At 39.2% G+C, this 17,524-nt stretch overlaps 2 protein-coding genes across 2 annotated transcripts in view; one reads left to right on the top strand and one right to left on the bottom strand.

The window, feature by feature from the left end:
- Positions 1 to 17,524, bottom strand: part of LOC144471715 (RNA-binding protein Musashi homolog 2-like) — a 103,567-nt gene that overhangs the window by 38,547 nt on the left and 47,496 nt on the right. The gene's annotated exons all lie outside the window — the stretch shown is intronic.
- Positions 1 to 17,524, top strand: part of LOC144471711 (uncharacterized) — an 83,854-nt gene that overhangs the window by 50,971 nt on the left and 15,359 nt on the right. The gene's annotated exons all lie outside the window — the stretch shown is intronic.

Genomic DNA, 17,524 nt, shown 5'->3' with positions numbered 1-17,524 from the left:
AAAAAAAGGGGGTTCGCGGCTCTCGCGTCACGGAACACCTGCGCGCGCTCGCGTTTTTCAAGCCGGCCTTTTTTCATCGGGAAGGGACGAGCAAAGAGGCCGGCTCAATTTATTTTAATTTGGACTGGATATTAGTTTTAATTAAGGTGCACAATTAACGCGCTGAACACGTCGAGCGCGTTCTCGGCCGTCGTCGCCGCCCCGGCCAAATGAAAGTAACCACCGCTTTTAAAGACTTTACGGCGAGTTCTCGAGGGAAGGGGGGTGGCGGACAGGACGCGGCCAACCCTTTCGCGAGGGGGTTGCTTCGCGTTCGAGCGCGCGACGGTCGTCGAGTTAGGCTTCCCGCGAACCTTAATCCGCGACATGCCGACTTATTTCAGCTGTTCGATGGTTCGCGATTCGAATAGCATTGTCGAGGTACAGTAGCGGTCAAAAATTTAAGACGACGAATTTCATTTCGATTATACACGTGTAATGTAAGTACTGTCTTTCCAATCAGTTTCATGTTTTGGGATAATGAAGACAAATGCTTGACCTTCTAATTCTCGAAGGCTCGTGTGCTAAATGTAAACATTATTGAGTCAACAATATCGACAATATTTCTCTACTGTAATATTTACTGTAATATTACAGTAAAGAAATGTGAAAAGTTAATAGATTCAATGCCAAAAAGACGTGCTGAGGTTATAAAAAATAATGGATTATGGACGAAATACTAAATATTTGTATTAAAAACCATTTTTTTCTGTTAATTTTGTAGTCTTAAACTTTTGTCATTGGAAATGTAACATAGATTTACTTTTTTGTTATATATTCCAACTAATAAGTTCAAAACCGAACATAAATGTTTTTGTAACTGTTTAAATAAATAAGTAGACGATTATAATGAAAGATAGAACATGATAGCTTATCTTATTTATAAAATATTAATAATTCCTTTCTTTTTTCCTTCTCGTCTTAAATTTTTGTCCGCTACTGTACCTGCTAGCTGTTGCGATCGCTTTTAAAATTGTTACTGTAATAATAATGGCAATAATAGTAATTGTAGCTGCAATAATAGTGGTAATAATAATGGTAATAATAATAGTAATAATAATGGTAATAATAATAGTAATAATAATGGTAATTATAATGGTGATAATAGTAACAATGGTAGAGATAATAATTATTATTATTAAACCGCGAATTTTCCGTGTTTGTAATAATTAATGTATACATGAAATTTTAAGCAATGAATATATTGCATGTATTAGCTGCAAAAGAGAGAAATTATTCAAGAAAGAAAGAATGATTTTTATTGAATAAGATATACCTTTTATCTTATAGTAAGATCTACAGTTTAGTAATTATACTGTATTAATTTAGTCCGTGTTTAAATAAAACGATTTTATATAATATACAATTTAATAAAGTGTAACAGAGGATGTATATATTTCTTGACCAGTTAGGCGAACCGTGTTTTAATGCGAATGATAGTTATCCTAATATCATAATAAATTTTCGTTTCCATATTGATTTCATTTCTTTTATTAATAGCGAGAGATGTTTAAATTTAAAATATTATAGAATAATATTGAAGCTCGGGGTAGTACAATTTAATATATTTATTGCAATAATAGGTAATAGATTATTAATTACCCAGACAACCGATTTACAACGAATATTATTCTCAAAAGTAGCCAACAACGATATTATTGTTCTTTGCCACTAAGATGGTTAAAAATCCGATATTTCGTATGGGCCAACCAAATATCGTCAATCATTATTATTAACACTATATTATTATTACTATAATCGTTGCATAGCTAGAGAACAACGGTAATCATTATCGAGGTCATCGATATCGTTCAGGGCCCGGCAGAGATCGCGTCAGGATCCGCAAAGGAGGCGATCGTTCCGCGGTCGTGTGTTGCGCGCGCGTTTCCCTCGTGTGTCTCGGAGGTTGCTCTCCCTAACGGGGGTGTGGGAGGAGGGGGGGGGGAGGGGGCTTTTCTCTCCCTCGGTTTGTGTATCTGGCGCCCGCGTTATTGGATCAATACGCGGGGTTCCAATTAATCGACGGGGGGTGCCCCTCGACAGATGGCCTATGGAAAACATCATGTACCCACCCCGGCGCGCGTTAACTCTCTTAAACCGCGGGCCACCGTCGCGGCGACGACGACGCGTCTTCGACGTCGCCGGCCCGGCACCCGCGCGACTTGCAATTTTTACTCCCCCGTCTGCTTATCGAGCACCCGGCTCTCTCTCTCTCTCGATCCCTCTAGAGAACGCGAGACAATTATTCACGCCGAGAGGCCGTGCTTTGAACAGCAGAGAAATCCGGGTTAGCCGCGATTAGCGTTGCGAAACCGATCTTTTTCTATCAGTATTGCGATTACTCTTGTCGTTAGTTTAATTATTGTTTTATGGACCGTTAGACTTTTTTAAATTATACGAATTAAATATATATTAATTTTTTCTATCAGTATTGCGATTACTCTTGTCATTAGTTTAATTATTATTATTGTTTTATGGACCGTTAGACTCTCTTAAATTATACGAATTAAATATATATATAAAGTGAAGAATAAAATAAATGGTGTCAGTGAGAACGAGTTAATTAAATAAACCCCTATTGCATGGATTTTGGCGACAACTTGAAAAGACTTGGCTGTTACTATACTTAAAGAATAACTTAATAATAACGACTGTGATAATAATAATAATAATAAATAAATAATAGCATCGAGTTTAAATTAAGAGATTAAACTGGAAGATAAAAACACTATTAATAATAAAGTCTGCCAGATAAATCTGCTTTTATTCTGTTTAACCACCCTAAATAAAAGAAAATCGTAGAATTATCATGGACGATAATTAGAACTATAATATTAAATATATTATTTAAATAATGTTAATATAAAATATTGTCACTGTTATCCAAGCACGATTGCCAACTAAAATATCTGAAATCTCAGAGGGTGCGGTTTGGGTCTCAGATTATTCCTGGAGTTTCTGAACACCATTATCAGAGCTAGACGGGGTTTCAATGGTACGCGATCCGGAGTAGGCGTGGCTTAATAGCTCCGGAGCAAAGACGACGGCCCTAAATGATCGGAACTCTTCCCAAAAAAGATAGAGAAAGAAAGGGTTTCGAGAGGATGTGGGGACGTTTTCAGCAGACTTCGCGCTGCCGGCAAAAAGATGATCCTCATCCAGGCGGAAGGAGGGTACCCTCATCCGATTCGGAACGGACAAAAAATTCAATCCTCCTCCAGGATGCTGGTCGAGCGAGGAACCCGTCTCGATGACGACAGGGCACCTCTCCCTCTCTCTCTCTCTCTCTCTCTTTCTCTCGTCTCGGTCATGCCGGAAGGAAGCTCTCCGCCTGGTAATTCGAACGGGGCGATGTCTCGAAGAATCGAGGACAATCCGGGCACAGGCCGCGAAACTCGAGGAGCCGAGCTCCACCGACGCTAATCTGTTCCGTCGTGCACGGCCATTACACCCTTCCGGGTAACACGAATCGCTGGATCGAAAAAAGAGACCGGGGCAATTTAGCGGGCACCGAAACGAGCACCGATCTACCAGACGCTGTCCGAACAACTCTTTGACTCTAGCCAAATTCGCGACTACTTTTCTCGCTTTCGTTTCCAAGATTTATTAGCCAATTTGCGCGAGCGAATTATCGATCTATTAATCGTTGCTGGAGTCGACGATGATTACATTAAGTATCGTTACTATATATATATATATATATATAATAATATATATATAATGTATATATAATAATATATGGTTAATATTAAGTATCACATTATCGTTATATCGTTCGAAGAATTTATTCGACATATTGACGAAATAAGCAGACGTAAATTAATAAAAATTGAATGAAAATTAGTAAAAAGATTTATCCAATATATAATACACCAAAGACGAAATAGAGGCAGGAATAATATACTACTCGGTCTTTCTAAAATTCAAATAAAGAGCACTATATTCTTCGCAAACGATAAATGACAAATAAATAATTTTCGAGATTAATTAAACAATTCTTCAGTTAAATAAGAAGTTCAATTCTCCGCAAGTGAGATATTTCAATAAATAATATACTACTCGGTCTTGTTAAATTCAAATAAAGAGCACTATATTCTTCATGTATAATAAATAACAAATAAATAATTTTCGATATTAATTAAATAATTGTTGAGTTAAATAAGAAGTTCGATTAGCTATAACCAGTTATAACCAGCTTAATGACCAGCTGTTTGCTTAATCACGAAGTTCGGCGGCCGAGTAGGCGTGGCTTCGCTGCTCCCCAGGAGCGCAGCAAAATGCCCCACGGGGCATTTCAAGGCTGCGGTCGCTCGGTCGATGGAAAGACGGACATATAGTACAAAGGCCGAACGAGTCTCCCGCGTGTCGTGCATCCGGACCAGGCCTACCACCGTCTTGAATCGCGTGGCTGCGATTCGAGGCGTGCTCGAACGGGGCGTGGCTCAGTTCGCGTTTAATTAATCGGGTCCCCCGTGGCCCGGTGTCGCGAAAACGACTCTCTCTCTATCCGCTCGAGCGGCCGACAACGTGGAAACACTTATTATTCAAGACCACTGATCCGGTTCGGCACGGCTCCGCTGGAATCGAGTGCCCTTGAACGCGCGCGCGCGCGCGCGCGAGCGAAGTTGCTCCGAGTGCTGGAAAACTCGCGCGTCTCGATGGAACCGTCGACCGAATTAACGGGCCAGGAGAGAGCCGATAAACAGGGCTCGTAGGTGGTTGTGCATTGGAAATCGCTGGAATAAGGGTGGAACGCGAGAACACCGGAACTAACAAGCCCACAGCCGGCGACCTAATAATGTCGGGCTGCTTCTTCTGGATCTTCGTGTGTTCGGGGATAGTTGGATCGATAAGGGTGCGGGGTTGACGAAGTTCAGCCTCTTTCTGAGGCTATCGAACCGAGAGGGACGCGATGTGAAAATCATTCGGAAATGTTTCGATAAAATAGCGTTTCGTCTTGCAGCCAAGCGCGGAATATTCCGCGAGCCGATGATGCAAATTTGTTAATAACTTAGTTTAGATTTTTGGAATTTCTTGAAACATTATTTGGGGAGTAATGTTCTATAATAATATTTGTATAGTATATTATATATTATATTATAGTAATTTATATGTATATTATATACTATAACTATAATATTAACTATATAGTGTACAGTTCTGAAATTATTGTTGAAAATATCATAGAGATCCTCTTAAACAAAATCCCGTCGCTGGAAATTCAGTTAACCACTAGAGCGTTTAAAAATAATATATATATATATTTCTCCTAAATATTAATAAATAAATTGTCACGATATTTACAGACTTTCTTGCCATTTTCTTCGATATAAAATTGTGTCATTATATTTGTAACGAATTCCTAGAAAATAAACGATATTAAAAAGGAACAGTCTGTAAATTTTATTCATATTTATCTGGACTGTGTTAAGAATTTTTATTTTAATTTTACTATAGTTTGGAAAAGGTAACTTTCAATTTTTATTTAACAATGGAACTCGCTACTTTATTAACCTATACTATTACAAATTGTAACAGTGTCCATATTTCTGGAAATATATTAAATAAAATTTTAATTTTATTAATTAAATTTTATTTTCTGACTTTTTGTCGCGTAGAATTTAATCAAATAAATAAGGCAAGATAAATAAGTTTCGGATAAATAAAGTGTTGAGAACGTTAAGGGAGGGTGGCTAGTGCTATAGGGTATTTTAGTACGGTACTGTGATTAGTATTGTAGGATGTATAGTACAATATTGTGTATAGCACTATAAAATTCATGGCACGATGGGACGTATAGATGGCATTCCATGTGAGCCCGGGGGAACATTTATTGATAAATAAATTTTTAGTATTGCGTATAGCACTATAAAGATCGTGGCACGATGGGATGTATGGTATAGTATTGTGCAGAGCACTATAAAGTTCATGGCACGATGGGGTGTATAGTATAATAGGATATATATAGTATCGTAGAGTGTATAGTACTATAGACTATATATAGCAGAATAGAGTATATAGTATGATAGAGTACATATAGTACGACAACGTGTACAGTATAATAGAGTATACATGATACACTAAGCTGTATAGTACGATTAAGTTGTACAGTACAATAGACTATAGTACGATGTATAGCACGACAGATTAACTACCCTATCATCCCTAAAATCACCAAACCACAGAAATAAACCAACAAAGTATCAAAAAACCAGAAACTCTAACCTCTCTAACCTCTCCTCAAGTACCTTACTCAGCAAAATCCTACGTTTCTGTAACCTCGGGGGTAAATTAGCGTTCGAAGGGATGATCGTTCGCGGGAACAACTATGCTGCTAATCGGTAAAACGAGCTCTTACCGTGCGGAGAACTGCATTACCGACGGGCATACAGTTTTACCGACGAAGAAGGCGCAACATTCAAAGAGTTCCACCGTTTCCCTCCGCTTCAGAGCGCTGCACCGTCGGTAACGGTGTTGTAGACCACGGGGGTGGGCACCCTTAAAGCCCCGGAAAACCCTATCGTTTCTTAGAGACGATATTTCTACTAGTATTTCTTGAAAGTTAGCTAACCATCCGAAATTAATATTTATAAATAAATACTCCCGGCCGCGCTTATCCACAGCATGAAAGTTTTGCGACCGAGGAGAAGTTGTTTAAGGGAAAGTACTCGATTCACGCGCGTAAAAATAAACTTAGCAGCGCGGATCGGGACGCGGAAAATAGCGAGAAGTTCGCCGAGCTGGAAAAGGTTATTCCCGCCCTTAGAGAGGAGAGAGCTGCTTGAATATTAATACCGCGTCGTAAAACATTCTCTCTCTCCCTCTCTCTCTCTCTTTCGTATTGTTTCCCCGCTTGGAAATCACGAGCCCGCGTAGTCGTTAATCAGTTTGTCCGGCGCATTTCTTCGAGAGGAAACGACATTTTCATCTCCTCGAGCCCACCCCACCCCACCCCCTTCTTACTTGCTTATCTATTCCACGGCCTCCGCGGAAAAAAGATTCCACGCCGAAGCCGCCTCTCCCCCCATTTTTCTCATGAATTATTCGCGCTCGTCGTTTTACGGGACGCGGAGCAAAAGGTAATTCTCTCTGCTCTCGGCCGAATCCTCTCGCCGGACGATAAATTCGCCATTGTCCCAGAAACGCGCGCGCGCGCTCGCTCGGTGCAGTCGCATTAAAAAGCGAACAATCGCCGCGAAGTGGATAATACTCTCGAAGCTCCGGGGGCGCGCGCATCCGCCACGTAATAATCTCTATTTACCGCGGCGCAACAGGATTGAAATTATATCGCAATTATTCGATTTCGTGTAACGAATACTAATGCACCCTAACCTCATACCCGCTTTTCTCGCGAATCGCGAGAGTCCCTGTTTTCTATGGCGCTTTTCGTTCCAAGGGGTTGTTGGTCGCCTTTTCGCGGCGGAAGCACGTGGACACTCGGCTAATTGGGATAATTGTGGGACTAGTTGCGAATATTGTCACGATTTTTCTACCCAATTTTTGGTATAGTAAAGGATATGATTTAATAATAGCGTATTCAGTATTTTAATAATGACGAGGAAAGAGCTAATATTTCTTTTTTTCTATATGCTTTAATAATTGTTTTATTTATTTTGGGATTTTCGTAAGATTTGTATTACACATAAATTCACTAATTTTACAACCATCCCCGTAATTGAAGAACATTGTTACCCCTCTCCTGTATAAAAAAAATTCAAGATGGCAACATCCACCTCCACTCGCTCCTTCAACCACCATTGTAACACGGTGAAGAAGGACGCTTTCGAGTGGGCACCGGCCACAGACAAGACAATTGCCCCCGGATCCTCGACGATTCCTCTCTCGCGCCCGCATCGTCGCGCGGCATCCGCAGGATTCGCTCGTTATCGCACGGAGATCGCAAAAGGATTCGCCACGAATTCGCCGAGGCGAGGAGAGGTCTCTGCTCAATCGTGGATCTCGGCCCTCTCGATCACGGATCGCGCGCGCTATCCACGGCCCCATCGGCCGATTCATCCCCTCGACTCTCTCTTGTCTCCGCGGCACTCGAGCCTCGAAGGAGAGAGGCGCGAGAGAGCAAAGAGGCGAGAGAGAGAGAGAGAGCAAAGTGCCGAATCCTTTATTCTCCCCAAAGAAGAAAGGGAGATGGATACATCGAAGCGAGCGAGCGAGAGAGAGAGAGAGATAGAGAGAGAGAGGGAGGGAGAAGTGTCGTGGTCGCAAGGGTGCAAAGTGCTGCTTCCGAATCACGTTCGCGGGAAACCACTTACTCCGCCTCGCCGGTTTATCAATTTCTTCGCGGCTCTTTTACTCGACAAGCCACCACGGTTTCCGTCGGAACGAATCTCGGGACCTTCGATTCCCGACATGCTCTACCTCTCTCTCTAAAGAGAGACTAGGGTCCACTGTTAATTCGCCGCGTTCTAGCGACCGCGCTCGGCCAAATCGATAGCCAGGATTCTCGCGACAAGGGAAACCATACTCTCCGGCCGGACGCGGGGTAGTTGCGACCGAACTTTATGCGCTGCGTGTTTCGCAGAATGAATGGGGAATTATACTACTCTGATTTGTAGCAAGTCGATGGTTAGAACAATTTCATGGGTGATAGTTTTTGATTGGCTTTGATTGAGTGGTTATGGGTATTGGTGTTAAATGTGATTGACGTGTACGTATTGATTTAATATTGATATTGGAAATTAAGTGTTTAGTATTCAATGTCGAAATATTTAATATTAAATATTTAATATTTCACGTTCGATAATCGATATTAAATGTTCGGTATTCAGTGCTCAATGATGAATATTAAATATTCGGTATTCAATGTTTGCTACTCAATATTAAATATTCACTATTAGATATTCGATATTATGTAGTCTCCATTCGATATTATATATTCTACAATATAAATAGTCAATATTAGTCAATATTCAATATTAAATATTCAGAATTTACTATTCAATATTAAATAGTCAATATTCAATATTAAATATTCAGAATTTACTATTCAATATTAAATATTCACTATTCAATATTAAATACTCGATATTAAATATTCACTATTCAATATTACATATTCTCTATTCCATATGAAGTAGTCAATGTTAAATATTCACAATTTACTATTCAATATTAAATAGTCAATATTCAATATTAAATATTCAGAATTTACTATTCAATATTAAATAGGCAATATTCAATATTCAGAATTTACTATTCAATATTAAATACTCAATATTAACTATTCACTACTCAATATTAAATACTCGATATTAAATACTCACTATCCAATATTACATATTCTCTATTCCATATTAAATAGTCAATATTCAATATTAAATATTCACAATTTACTATTCAAATTATATATTTACTATTCACTATTCAATATCAAATATTAAATACCAAATAACAAGCAACAAATATTAACTATTAACAGCAGAATTCAACCTCGATTAAAAAGCTGCAAACAGCACATTACTCCACACAAAAGGATCAATCCTCGCACCCATGCAATCCATCGCCCTCTCAAGGCCAGCGACTGCACAAACCCCACAACATTTCTACACTCGTCCCCAAATAAAATAAATCTCTCTCTATTAGCTAAACTTGCGCGCAGATGCTTTTAGTTTTAAATAACAACAGCGCAGCTCCTCTTCGTTGCTCGTACAAGCCCGCCGAGCAACGCAGAAGTCGGCGGAACAAACGATCTGGGTCAAACGAGGGTAGCTCTCCGGGCCACTGTTAGAAAACCATCGGATCGTTAGACGAGCGAAACCAATTGTTTCGACCGCCGTCTACCCGATTTTTCTGTCCGTAGAGAAAAAAACGGGGCGCGCAGCTGCGGCGGACGCTAATCGTCGGAAATTAGCGACTCCGATCCCGCTCTCCCGGCCTCTCACGGCCGAAGAAAATCGGTGGCTCCGCGTGGCGGGATAGGCGGAGATAGTTGTCGGCAACCGGTTCTACATTGGGTTCGCTGGTTAAATCGGTTATCCTGGTGTCTGGGTATATATCGGTCGACAGTCCAACCTTATGTCGACACTCTCTGCGTTCGAATATTCGCGGATTTCATTGAATCCATTTCATCAATTTCGGCGAACCAGTTGAAGAGATATTGTTGCACGATTATGATCAACGATGTTCGCGCTAGGCTTAATATTGGTAGTAATGGGTATAAGATTTTCTACGTATGGCTTGAAAATGATATTAAATCCTTGAAATAGCTTGTAACTGTATCGATAAGTTATTAATTTATTATAAATGATTTTTAGCATTTATCTCATGTTTTAATCATCGTTCGTCCAATGCAGACTGCGTCAACACCAATATAACTAATAACTCCATCATTCATTAACACTAATAAAAATTATTGTATAACTAATTTCTAGCCCTCATTTATTCTTTGATAATATTCTGCAGCATTAAAATAAATGAGTAAACCAATAAAAGTATTTATTTCATATTTTAATCATCGTTGTAACTATCACCAATGTAACTAATAACTTCATTGTTCATTGACGCCAATAAAAATTACCGTATAACTAATTTTTCTAGCACTCATTTAATATTATCCTTTGATAATATTTTGTAGCATTAAAATAAATGAGAAAAAAGTGACTGTCAATAAATGACTGTCCTACGATGTCAAGCGTTGCACCGACCGACTATCGTATACAGACGACACCCCCGTCGCGGAAGTGTCGCCGCTAATTTCGTGATAATATAAAATTGTTGCTAGATTAAATAAACCTGTAGCGACAGAAATGTTTACGGCCAGTTGGTAAAGAGATCCAATTCTGTCCAGCCAGATTGCGGACACACGCCGCCGCCGCGAAGCTACGAGAGAGAGCGAGAGAGCGAGAGAGCGAGAGAGCGAGAGAGAGGCTAGGTCGAGGCTTGCGTCTACGTCGAGACAAAATCGACTGGTAGCTCGAGGCAATTCTCCCCCCGCTCTGCCCCCTCTCTCTCTCTCTCTCTCTCTCTCTCTCTCTCTCTCTCTCTCTCTCTCTCCGTTCATCATCGATTTCTCGTGTTTCTCAATGGCACACGCCTCTCGCGCGCGCCCCCCCTCGCTGCGCCCGTTCTCGCTCGACGGGCTGCTTTCAAAGATCGATCGCGAGCGAGACGAATAAATGGATTTTTCGACAGGAGGGTGACTCGAGAGGGATGCAAACTCGTGGGAAAGGGGCGAGTCTCTCTCTCTCTCTCTCTCTCTCTTTGCTAAGTTCCAGGTGGCCTCGGGAGAGGGAGAGACCGTTGCGACCGGTCGCCGCCGCGCGGCTGTCGATTAATTTACCGCCGATCGCCGAGCTCATTAACCCGTTTCACAGACTTCTCTCGCGTACTCTTGGTTTCATTCGACAGCTTTTTTCATCTGTAGCTGCTCGAGTCGCTGCTCAACGCACTTCCCCGCAACCTAACGGCGCGCGACGTGTTCGAAAGAACTCCTCCGGATCGCGGAATTTATGCACCAACCCCCTGGTCAACGTAATTGAATGGACATAGTGATTGGGAACATTTCCGGCGACGACGTCAACTTCTCTCTCTTTTTATTTGTCTATCTATTTATCTATTAGGGTATCCCATAAGTATTTTCCGCGCCACGTTGCGATCTCGAGAGTAGGCTCGATGAAAATATGCGATACAGCGTGCGCAAGATAGTGGACGACATTAAGGTTAACAGGAAAACGGTTCAGAATCATTGAATCAATGTGCAATTATAATTAAACGGTAATTTATAATAGTTATTTATTATATATTCTCTATTCAATATTAAATACTCAATATTATATATTCTCTATTCAATATTAAATACTCAGTATTAAATATTCACTATTCAATATTAAATACTCAATATTAAATATTCACTATACAATATTATATATTCTCTATTCAATATTAAATAGTCAATATTCATAATTTACTATTCAATATTAAGTACTCAATATTAAATTTTTACTATTGAATGTTATATATTCCCCATTCAATATTATATATTCACTATTCAATATTAAATATTCACAATTTACTATTCAATACTAAATACTCAATATTAAATATTTACTATTTACTATTGAATATTAAATATTCTCAATTCAATATTATATATCCTCTATTCAATATTATATATTGTCTATTCAATATTATATATTGTCTATTCAATATTATATATTGTCTATTCAATATTATATATTCTCTATTCAATATTATATATTCTCTATTCAATATTATATATTCTCTATTCAATATTAAATATTCACTATTCAATATTATATATTCTCCATCTCATTTTAATATATTCTCTATTCAATATTAAATAGTCACTATTCAATATTAAATATTCACTATTCAATATCATAAATTTTCTATTCAATATTAAATATTCACTATTCAATATTATATATTCTCCATCTAATTTTAATATATTCTCTATTCAATATTAAATAGTCACTATTCAATACTATATATTCTCAAATCAATATTAAATAGTCACTACTCACATCGAATCACGAACATTGAATCAACGTTCTCGTCTAATCGAAATAAAACTTCGAAAAGAAATTGCAAGAATATTGAAAAGCCTAATAAATACCAAATTCAAAAAGGAAAAAGAAATAAAACGATCCTTTAATAAAAAATATCAAGAAAACTACATTTCCAACAACAACCAACAACGATATGTCATTGTTCGCTACTAAGAGGGTTAAAGAAGAGCATCGTACAGTCAGTGACCACCAAAGACGAGGAGGACGCTGACCATTACGATCTCCGTCACGGAAAAACGACGCGGACGATAACAACAACGGGAAATTATCCGCGGAGCTCGACGAGAGCAGTTCCGATGACAGAGAAAGCCACGGCGTTGTTCGTTCGACGAGCCCGATAGATCAAAGAGTAACGGTGTCGCTCCGCTCGAACGGCCTCGGATTAATCTTGCGGGACCCTAAAGATTGGAAAGCGTGGAACGACGGTCGGGGGAGAAAAAGAAAATTGCGGGAACGAGATTAAGCGGTTTCCACGTCGCTCCGTTCTGACCGAGTTGCCCGGCGGAGAGAGAGACAAAAAGGACCAGAGAGAAAGAGAGAAAAAGAAGAAGAGAAAGAGAGAGAGAGAGACAGAGGAAGGGAGAGAGAGAGGTGGAGGGTTGCAGACGACGGAGAAACTCGTTATCTGCTGTAACGGCGGAACGTTTAGACCGGTGAACTCTAACGGTGTCCAGAGATCTAGGTTGGTCTAGGAGGATATTACACCTTTTTCCTCGTTTTCTATTTCCGTGTGCATACGCGCGTTCGTAACCGAGAGAGGGAGAGAGAGAGAGAGAGCGACATCGAGAGAAAGAGAGTGGGAACGAGCCGATTAGCCGCGCGCGCGACGGAGAATCGGACCCCGTCGATGCGAAGAGAGACGCGCAGAGAGAAAGGCAGAGAAAGGTAGAGACGCGTTGAGAAATCAACGGAGGAACGGTGGCAAAAACGGGCTCGCGATTTCAGCTGCAATCGATTCGCTTGTCTCTTCGAATTACGGCTTCTTCAACGCTTATTCCGGCCGCCGACGTCGCTCAAACTGCTGGTTTCTATCGTTTCGGTAGAGCGAGCGCGCGCTGCTAGCCGCTATATTTTTTCCTGGATAAAAGAACGCAGCTTTTTGCGTTGCAAGGGAACGTTTCCAATTGTTAACATCGCTTCATTTTTAATGAGGTTTTGGTTCTCGGTTGTTCGAAAATTTGTTATGCGCGTGTTTTTTTTTTAGGTTCCGCACATTGGTTCGTGTGCGGGGGGTGAGAATAACGGGGGTAGAAAAGCGGGGGGATGAAGTGGAAAATTTTTGGGCAGCGAATTAAATTTTGTTAATAATAAAAACTGAGCGTCTTTTTAGGGCGGTGATTGGTTCGTGTGCGGGGAGTGAGAATAACGGGGGTAGAAAATTGGGGGGAAGGTGGGGAACATTTTTGGGCAGCGAATTAGATTTTGTTAATAATAAAAATTGATCGGAGGTACTGTATTTGTGATTGTTGATGTTTCGAGGCGTTATTCGGCTTGAGGGATGACTCAAAACTGCGATGTTAAATTTTTGAGTCAATAAAAATTGCTCAAAATTAGGAATGTTATATTCGTTGAAAGTTTGAGCCATTTTCGACCATGAACGGTGGCTCAAAACTGCGATATTGCAAATTTTGGGCCAATAAAATTGCTCAAAACTACATTAATGCATTTTTGAGTCAATACAAATTCTTAGTGCTGCGAAAATTCTATTAGTCGAAAGTTTGAACCATTTTCGATCACGATGAGTGGCTCAAAACTGCGATACTGCAACTTTTGAACCAATAAAATTGATCGAAACTGCGATATTGCAATTATTGAGCCGACAAGATTGCTCAAAAATTACGATATCGCATATTTGAGCCAATAAAAATTGCGCAAAACAACTGCATTGCATTTTTGTGCCAACAAAATTGCTCAAAACTACGATATTCCACCTTTGAGTCAATAAAATCGCTCAAATCTATAATAATGCATTTTCGAGTGAATATAAATTGCTCGAAATTACGATATTCCATTTCTGAGCCAGTAAAAATTGCTCAAAGCTACTAAAACTCTATTAGTCTCCAAAATTCCATTCAACACGAACTGCTCAAAACTATTCAATTTCTCGAACATTTGAGCGATTTCCGACACCGTAAAGCAGTCTACTAATTAAAACGACCCGCACGACACTTGGAAAAGTTCCCTTTTCACCCATTTCCTTGGAAAACTTCCCTTTGCACCCATTTCCTCGGCAACCGACTCCTCGACTCCCCTTTCCATCTACTTCTACCATACTCTCCCTACGTCTAGTCAAATCTAGCGGCTTCCTTCGCAATCTTGACCCATACAGCGTGTATCGGTGGGTGGTAATTAGGGACTCACGAGAAACAATACATCATGTCTCGGTCACCGTGGCTCCGTCGCTCGCGCCTGGTGGTCCATCGTCGGCCCGCGAGGCTTCGATTCGTGCCTGCATCCTTGAAAGAAAAGAGTCAAGACAGAGGGTAGTTTGCGCTCTCAGGTGAGAAACGGTCGCCGGTTTTCCGGTCCTCGGGGTCTGTAGGGCCTCGTCTCCCGTCCCTTCGGCCGCCCTCGAGAGCACGACCTTCTTAACCGACTATCTTCCCTTTCCTTTGCTCCTCTTCGCCGAAAACAGTCGTCGGATGCCTGCGAAAATCGTCGATCCTTGTGTTTCTGCGTTCCGACTGATCAAGAAAACGGGGAAACTCGTGGAGCAGGGGAACGGGGGAGGGGAAAACAGAGTTCCATACAGTCGCGGTACGATTTTGTCAATATAAAATATTATTCGAAGATTTATAATATTTCCGATGGAATTTTAATCGAATTTTTTATCCGATTTATTTTGAGGCTTTGCGTTCATTTTTATTCAATTTTATAATATTTGAATGTTTATTTAGTTTATGTTCTGATAGAAAATTGTCCGAATGAAATTTTATCCGAACAAACTATATTATTATCATATATAATATTCGAGAGTTATTTCTAATTTTATTCCAGTAAAATATCTCGACTAAAAAATTTCCGAATAAAATTTCATTAAATATACCTTTTTACGAATAAAATATCGTTCGAATAATTGATTCGATGTATTGCTCGACTAAAATATTGTCCGAATAATCGATTCGAAACCATTGTTCTCGACAAAAAAAATTTGTCGAATTAATCATTAATAGTTATTTTAATTACTATCATTTACTTATATAATAAAATCGTACTCGCCCGATGGCAACTCTGGACGAAAAGACAATGGGTCGGAACGCGATTGGAATATAGGATGGGTTGAGATTTTCGTCGGCAGCTTTTCGGTTTGCTTCGGACGCGGATCACTCGAACCGCTTGAGAACACCAAGATCGTTCGACTGTTCGACATATTATGAGATATATATGTATGTACGTACATGTATATGTATACAGATATACTCGACTAAAGCGTACTTCTAACCAGGGAATTATGTATATGTGCGTATATATATACCGGGATCGTGATACAGTGATCGTGTCGATCTTGTTATCCGGATGATGCTGGTCTACGGTAATCGGTGGCACGACAATACAAATCAATAGAAGACAAACATTCCTTTGGTGAACAGCGGTGTTAGAGAAAGAGTGGCAGGTGGGCGTGGTACTAACGACGAATAATAATAAGAACGATAACAATTATAACAGTAATAGTAAGAATAATAATACAAATAAAAATAGTAGTAATAAATATAAGTAGTGACAGTAATATGTAAATATATTTATATTTAATATATAAATATAATAAAATAAAATATGATATAAATATTAATTCATTTAAAGCATTATAATATAATATAAATATTATAAATAATATATTATTACATTTATATTTAATATATAAATATTGGATCTGTATATATTAGATGAAATATACTGGATCGAATAAATATAAATATAATATAAATAGTAACAATAATAAGAATAATAATCATAATATATGGTAATAGTAATAATAATAATAATATATAATGTACATCGATAGATGTATACAATATATATAGATGGACAGATACTAAGACACTACAAGATAAACGGTGGTCAACGGGTGAAATCGAAGGACAATCGTTCTAGTTTCTATACAGGGTGGAGAACTCTTCGACGACCATGATCTCTCTCAGCTAAAACGCGCCGATATTTTCTCATCCAAAAGTATGATCCGCGCGAATCCTCCGCTGTCACGCTGGATTAAAATTATTTTCCGGAAAATTGATATTGCCACGAGAGAACTGAAATTATTAATTAATTTCTTTGCTGTAACACCTATCACCTTAGCACAATAACAGTATAATATATTGTACTTCAGCAGATTTATATAAATTTATAGAATATCAACAGTATTGTTTTTTCATTATAATATTAACGTTTGTTCCGTCGTTAATTCAAATCACGTTTGTCACGCTCACGAGTTCCGCCCTGCATAAAAATTGTATATGTATTTTTATATGTATGTATAGAAGCGACAAAAATATTCTCTATAACAAATGTTCTCTAGAACCAATCGGCCGCACTACCAAACACGGTGTTTTCACCACACACCATAAAAACGAGTCAGGATTCGCAGAGATTTAAAAAAAAGTACACGAACAATGTTCCAACTACAAGCGTTATATAAAAATATGTATAGTATGTACCTACGTATAGAGACTCTCTCGCATGTATGTATATAAACATGTGTGCACGTAGGATCTACGAACAGCGATTAGAAACACTGTGCAGCGAACACAATCGACAGACAATTGATCGCGACGACGATCGGCTTTGTTAGCCGACAGAAGGAAAATGCCATGGATCCCTCGATCTTTACGATCTCGATCCTCTCTCTCTCTCTCTCGATAACGATAAACTCTTTCAAAGATTTTTGCAAAATTTCCAATAATATTTGCAATTTCTGTTCAGGCAAATTTCATTCTTTTACCGCG

The sequence above is a fragment of the Augochlora pura genome, chromosome 6 (assembly GCF_028453695.1).
Source record: "Augochlora pura isolate Apur16 chromosome 6, APUR_v2.2.1, whole genome shotgun sequence".
Classification (NCBI taxonomy): domain Eukaryota; kingdom Metazoa; phylum Arthropoda; class Insecta; order Hymenoptera; family Halictidae; genus Augochlora; species Augochlora pura.
This window is presented reverse-complemented; position numbering and strand designations above follow the sequence as displayed.